This window comes from Hermetia illucens, chromosome 1 (genome assembly GCF_905115235.1).
Source record: "Hermetia illucens chromosome 1, iHerIll2.2.curated.20191125, whole genome shotgun sequence".
NCBI lineage: Eukaryota > Metazoa > Arthropoda > Insecta > Diptera > Stratiomyidae > Hermetia > Hermetia illucens.
Genome location: NC_051849.1, coordinates 136,596,721 through 136,603,092, shown reverse-complemented (window position 1 = coordinate 136,603,092; position 6,372 = coordinate 136,596,721).

Below are 6,372 nucleotides of genomic sequence, written 5' to 3'. Positions count from 1 at the left end.
TACGTTCCGCCCATCGCTTTATATATTGTGTGTCGTGTTTCTATAGCAACTTTGTTTGTGCGAATCCATGTATTACCAATCCACCAGAAAGTTACAAACTATCAAGTGGAGATTCATAAAATAACATTGTAAAATTGGTTTTACTCTTAGCTGGAAAATTCCTATTAAAAAGCAAATATATCACATTACACGAATGGAACCAATACTTCTTCTAGAAGTTGGACAGAACGCATCTGCGACCTTGACTGAAAAACCACGCTGAGCATCTAGCATCTTTTTTGTTCCGTAATAGCTCACGGCTTGCTTGGGTAGTTCTGTGTATAATCTCCTTGCTGCTAACCTTTATGTCCATCACATGGCTATTAATGTCAATATATGTTAGCAAAATATTTCTTTCTGCTAATTTCTGAACATAGTTCATATTTATTCTGGAATTATATACCAATCTATTTGCTATTTACTGTTTTTGAGAGCATTGGGAAGGATATGGGTGAAATGATAGCAAAAGCATAAAAAGGTCTTCTCATTTAAATATCTTCTGAGAATATCTACGAATCTTGCAGCCTAGTCTTGTAATTTAAATTTGCCGCATAAATATTTTATAGAAAAAAGTCATAACTGTATTCGGGAGCTGCGGAAAGGCAGTCTTATGAACTTGAAATATTACGAACAGTGACCAGGTCTTAACATCAAACTAGACTAGCCGTGAGAAGGGAAGAGGGTGAATCTCCGGCTCTGGAGTTTTCTTGGGAGCCCGACATAGAAATTTTTAGTAAATCTGGCTATTCAATTTTAAATTGAACACATTTTAAAAACAATATTGACATGTTCAATACCGTTCATTAGCCAAAAAGTAAAATTTTTCTTAACATTTTATTATGTAGACAGGTTTTCACTGTCATCATCGGTGATCGAATGATTTTTTGAAGCATGTTACAGTTTAAGCCGAATCGGCCTTTCAACTTGATACTGATACGTTTTGATGATCTCTGTCGGTGTTCTTATTTTAAATAGTACGTTGTCATTTAATGCAAAACAAGAACGTGTGTTTATCTTGCGATATGGTTTGGAACTAAGAATGTTGAAAAATATGAGGATGTCATGATCTTGTCTTCCATTTATCATATCTGAAACTAAAAATGTTCTATATAGGTAGAGTGAGGTGGAATAGTATGAACTTTGTAATAATTCTAAAAGCGGGAATGTCAGTCAGGGTAACGCACATTACTAGACGCATATGTGAGACATCACATATTAAATGACTGTAGGGAAGCGTTCTTCAATGTCACCTGGGATGATTCGTTTTTGCATTTCTCGTATGCAAAGTTCCGCCTAAGGTTTTTGTTTGCACTTTTTTTAGAGGCGCTTCCAAACTCTATACTCATCTAATTATCCCTTGAGGAAAACGAAAACATAACACATAAAAACAGAAGTCCATGTGAACACTACAAGCATGGTCATGTACCAGCCATAAATTCGATTGTAATGAAACGTATCAAATACCGAACATAACTGTAAGGAAAAGGCAATTTGGCGAGAAACACTGATAATCTTTTCGGTGTTTGCTCGGCGTTGCTTTCCAAGTTCGAGCCTGCGGATATCACCAACTACCATTAAATAACAAACCTAGTAAATACCTAATCAAAATCTTCATATCTGATGTTGGAAAACCGAAGAGAATTTTAACAAAACAATGTATTACCCATCATCCACGCAAATTAATGAAACAAATCAACCCAAAAACAAAGCTGTGTACTTATCAGAATTAAAAAAAAAAGAATTAAATGAATCTAGTAAACAAACATTTCAAAATTAGTAAAAATTTAAGTTAAACGAAATCATGGAAATTTGAAGTACACACACTCATCCACATACATTGAAAATTAAGTGAAAAGAGGAACATATTTGTAAGAAAACAAAAAATTAAGGAAAACAAATGTACCTGTTTTACATAGAAAAACAAAAAAAGTGTAAAATATAAAAATGGAAATGCTACTACGAAATGTGAGTGGAATATAAAAAATTAATTGAAATGTAAAATGAAACATCAGATTGACATGAAGGAGTGAAATTCCAAGATAAAATCTTGATGAAAATCACAAATCAAAATTGCATAAATGAAACGAATAAATAGAACTCAAAATTCGTGTAAACGACCTAATTTCCAAAATGATTCCAATGGTCCTTTGAAAATCCGAAAATTTCTTCTACGGGACATTATGAATTAATAAATTGAATTTACGCGTTTATCAGAAGGTGGCAGCGCCAAAGTAAAATAATTTTTGCTACATCGGACCCATTGGATCATACGGTTTCTCATGATTTCTAATTAAAATTGAATTTTTCAGACTTGTATTGCAGCAACTATGCAATTTTGATTTAAGTTTTAGTTTCTTCGAGGTTGTTCTATAAACTGTGATTTTCTCAAGATTTGTCCCATTACAAGTAGGAAGGGAACATCTCTTTGCTAGTAAGAGTAAGCAAATGAATCTAGTAACTAGTGAAAAGTTACAAGCCGATTGAGCCAGCCAAGCTTTCGCTGTATGCCAGGAATTGGGTTTGAATTGCACTTCTTTTCACCAAATTCTATTTGAAGTCGTTAAAGTTGATAAAACTGTAAATAAGCTAACCAATCTAGCAATCATTATCAATTGTTCTTTCGTGCAAACGGTGATTCAATACTGACAACGAAGCAAATCAATCATACATAGTTTCGTGATAACTGCCTTAATATCGAAATGACTATAAATTTGCGTAGAATCTAAATGCGTTGACGCGTGATGGAGTGGTATTTGCCATGTCTAGGCTTTGAATTCTTGAAAGACAACTATTAAAGAGTCCAACTTCTGTCCTTTTTATTAATATTCCAGTTACACATTTTGAACCATTACTATTTTTTGTTTAAATCGAAATTCCACGAAAAATCTTAATCCGTCCAGAAGAAAAAAATATTTTATCGAAACTGAACTCCTTGGCTCCTCAATGCACCTTTTTGCTCTGCTGTTGTACTTTTAATTCAGAAGGCCTGGCTGCTCAATAGGTACAATTACAAGAAAAAAAACAACCGACCGACATACTGCCAGTGAATGTAAAGTTGTTTCGAAAGAATAAAAATTTAGTTTCAAATATATAGACACTTTGAGTTCTGTGAAAGAAACAACATTTGAAAATTAATATCTTCAAATATTCACACGGGAAATCCAAACAAAAGTTTGCTGCAATACAACCGCAATATCAGTAAAAAAAATTATTTCCGCACATACTAGTTTTCAACATTTGAACTCGACGTACGGCGGTGATGAAACGTACGTTTAAATGAAGGAAAATAATTAAAATGAGTGAAGAAAAGTATTCTCTCTCTGACGGGGATTCCAAACTAAATCCCCACTAATTTTCATCCAGTCTAGTGTAAGGATCTTCATCAAGAACAGATTACAGCTAATGAATTTATTATTTATTTTTTCTCAGTTTGTTAATTTCAAAGTACAAGATAACTACGACGAATGAATTTATAACACTAGTTAATTGTTTATTTTGATTTTGTTAAATGAATTTTCAAAAGTGCTTTGTTTCCATCTAAATTCTGAGAGACTTCCCTTTAGTGAGAAGAAAATCAATGTAGAACAATACACAGCAATGTATGAACAACATGAAACGAAAAAAGGAATAAAAAGATTGGATGAAACTTTCGAGTATTTTTCTGATTCACAAAAAGCTTTCAGCAAATGGTACCATGTGTCTGCAGTTGGCATATCATTAAAAGGTAGGTTTTTTTTTAAAAATTAAAGCAGTGAACGACATTTCCTTTGCAAATGTCGATATTTTTGAAGCAATTTTTTACATTCCTCGGTGCAAAGCGTCCGCTTTGATTCGTTTTATTTTCTGATCTTTATCCTTAGCAACATCGGAATATACATTTTGTTTGTAATCGATTCTTCGATTTCTTCGTAGAGCTATAACCCGTATCGAGTCTTGGCTGCTTCCCATCACTTCGTTCTAACGATTGTGTTCTATCTTCTTTTTCCAATGATGATCAGTGGCAATCGGACTTTTGCTAGGAATAATAATGATAATCGTTGGAGCAACAATCCAATTGGATCAGAACCTTGAAGTGTGTTAAAGCACTTGATTCAAGACCGTAACGGTGCACTACAGTACATTTTAGGAGGCAATGTGGTCAGCTCTGCGCTCGCTCGAGATTATTACCGTGATTTTACTCAGGTACACATTCACAGCTATGTCGACTGGTATCCGACGTCAGGTTATGATACAAATCTCTCTACTACCAGTGAGATTTGAACCGCAACCCTCCATACGACAGCCTAGTGCTCTAATTACCGAACTATCCAGACGACATACTCGGAATACCGGAATAAAATTGTTTAATGCTAATCAATCTTAATTACTATCTAGAGTTCTTTATAAAAGTAATACAAGCTTTGAAATAATAAAAAACTTGTTTCTTTTGTTAGCAACAAGTCACTTATTATTCCCGAAATATCGGTATTTGCAAGAATAAATATCTACACCAATGAAAAAGAAACAAGTTTTTTATTATTTCGAATAATTAATCGTTGGAAACACCGCATAATTACACTCAGGTAATACCAGGTTGCCCGTAGAGGATGGTAGAAATTCTAATGGTAATAGCACCATTCGTTTGAGGAAAATTATACCGTAGAATGGTCACTCTTTTACCATTACAGAGTTGTGGCGTTTTTCGTGAATAGTATCAAAAAGCTTGACCTGCCCAACAAAATCACAATTTTTCAATCATTTAATCTCAAATTTGACACCATTTTCGGAAACTACATAAAGTTTCATATAAATGGATATTTTTTTTTCAATTGCAAAGGTCACCGTCACTTAGATTTTCTTCGTTTAAAAAAATATCAAAATCAATTTTTCATCAACATTTCAAAGTGGAATATTGTATAAACCTTAATACTATATGTTAGCTTTCGAATATAACTGTCTGGTACATTTGAATCCATTCACTCATGAGTTACACATTTTTAGTACTTATAACCCATATCGAGTTTTGGTTGCGCGAATTACCTCATTTTAATGATTGTATATGGTTTGTCGTTTCCAAAAATTTTGCTGATCGCCTTCGAGGGAAAAAACCGCAAACCTCATTTATTTGTAAGGATTAATTTTTTTAAATACAAAGTCCAACAGGAGACCCAGTTCCAGGCTGACCTTAGGCAATCAGTGTTTTAGTATTGTATATGTGCATTTTTACAACAATGACTGATTTAAATTTGTAAATAAAATCTGTCAAGACTGGCCGCACTAATGACAAGTTGAATGTGGTGCAGTTGTCATTGCGTTGTTAATCGAAACATGACCTCCGAGTGGATCGCGTCTTTAAATGCGTGCGATAAAAATTGTTTTTTGTCTTGTTTATACCGAACACGTCAGTCTGTCAGTAAGTTAATCAGTTCATTTTTGATGGATTGACTTATGGCAGACTGATGAAAATACTGAGCGTGTAAGTTCAGCCATAATACTACAGTGGTAAAGTTACGCATTTTATGGAAACGGCAATATAATTCCCATTCACCCCGTGGTAAGGCTCGCTGAAATGCGTTTCATTTTCCGCTAGGAATTCCCAAAATGACCACATTACTGTTCTGCGCCAAGTGCTTTTGGAACGAACCACTTGTCGGCCATCTTGGGAGAGTGGTTTCCACTGCATGGCAATGCAATCATCGCCCCTCCTTAGAATTTGACCTCTTCAGTACCACTTCCTGTGGTAGTGGCCTGTGCCGACCAAGTTCTTTGTTCGAAAAAGTTTCAGCCCAGCGTACTTCGATGATAACAATGCTTGGAGCTTTCGAGTGACAGTGGCAATTATTTTCCATGTACTACTGCTATATAGCGAAACAGAAAGAACACTAGCCCAGAACTCAGTCTCAAATTGATGATGATATTGACATAGCATTTTCGGATTTTAGACAAGGCAGCGAAGGCAGATCTAGCGAGAGAACAGGGAATCATAATTTTTGTCTGAACGAACATTACTTCACTTAGATGTTGTCTTTGCTTGGCATAATTAAAGTTTGCCTATCGGACACAACACTAAAATCACCTTTCCACATCAAAGCCAGCTGAGAGAACACATTCGCAACTGATATTCGATATCAGCAGTCGATAGTTCCCTCGGCGCTTGCATTATTAAATATTACCGCTGACCCTCATTCCAATCCAAAAGAAGTCGGAATGCCAGAAGCCCGTGCTTCGTGTATAAAGGCTTTGTGTTTATCTTATGTGAGAAACTTCTACGTACATTTTTCCACCCATATATAGCTATAAATCCAACATATTCCATCATATTTTTCCAAACGGACATATTACCTTCATCCTAAA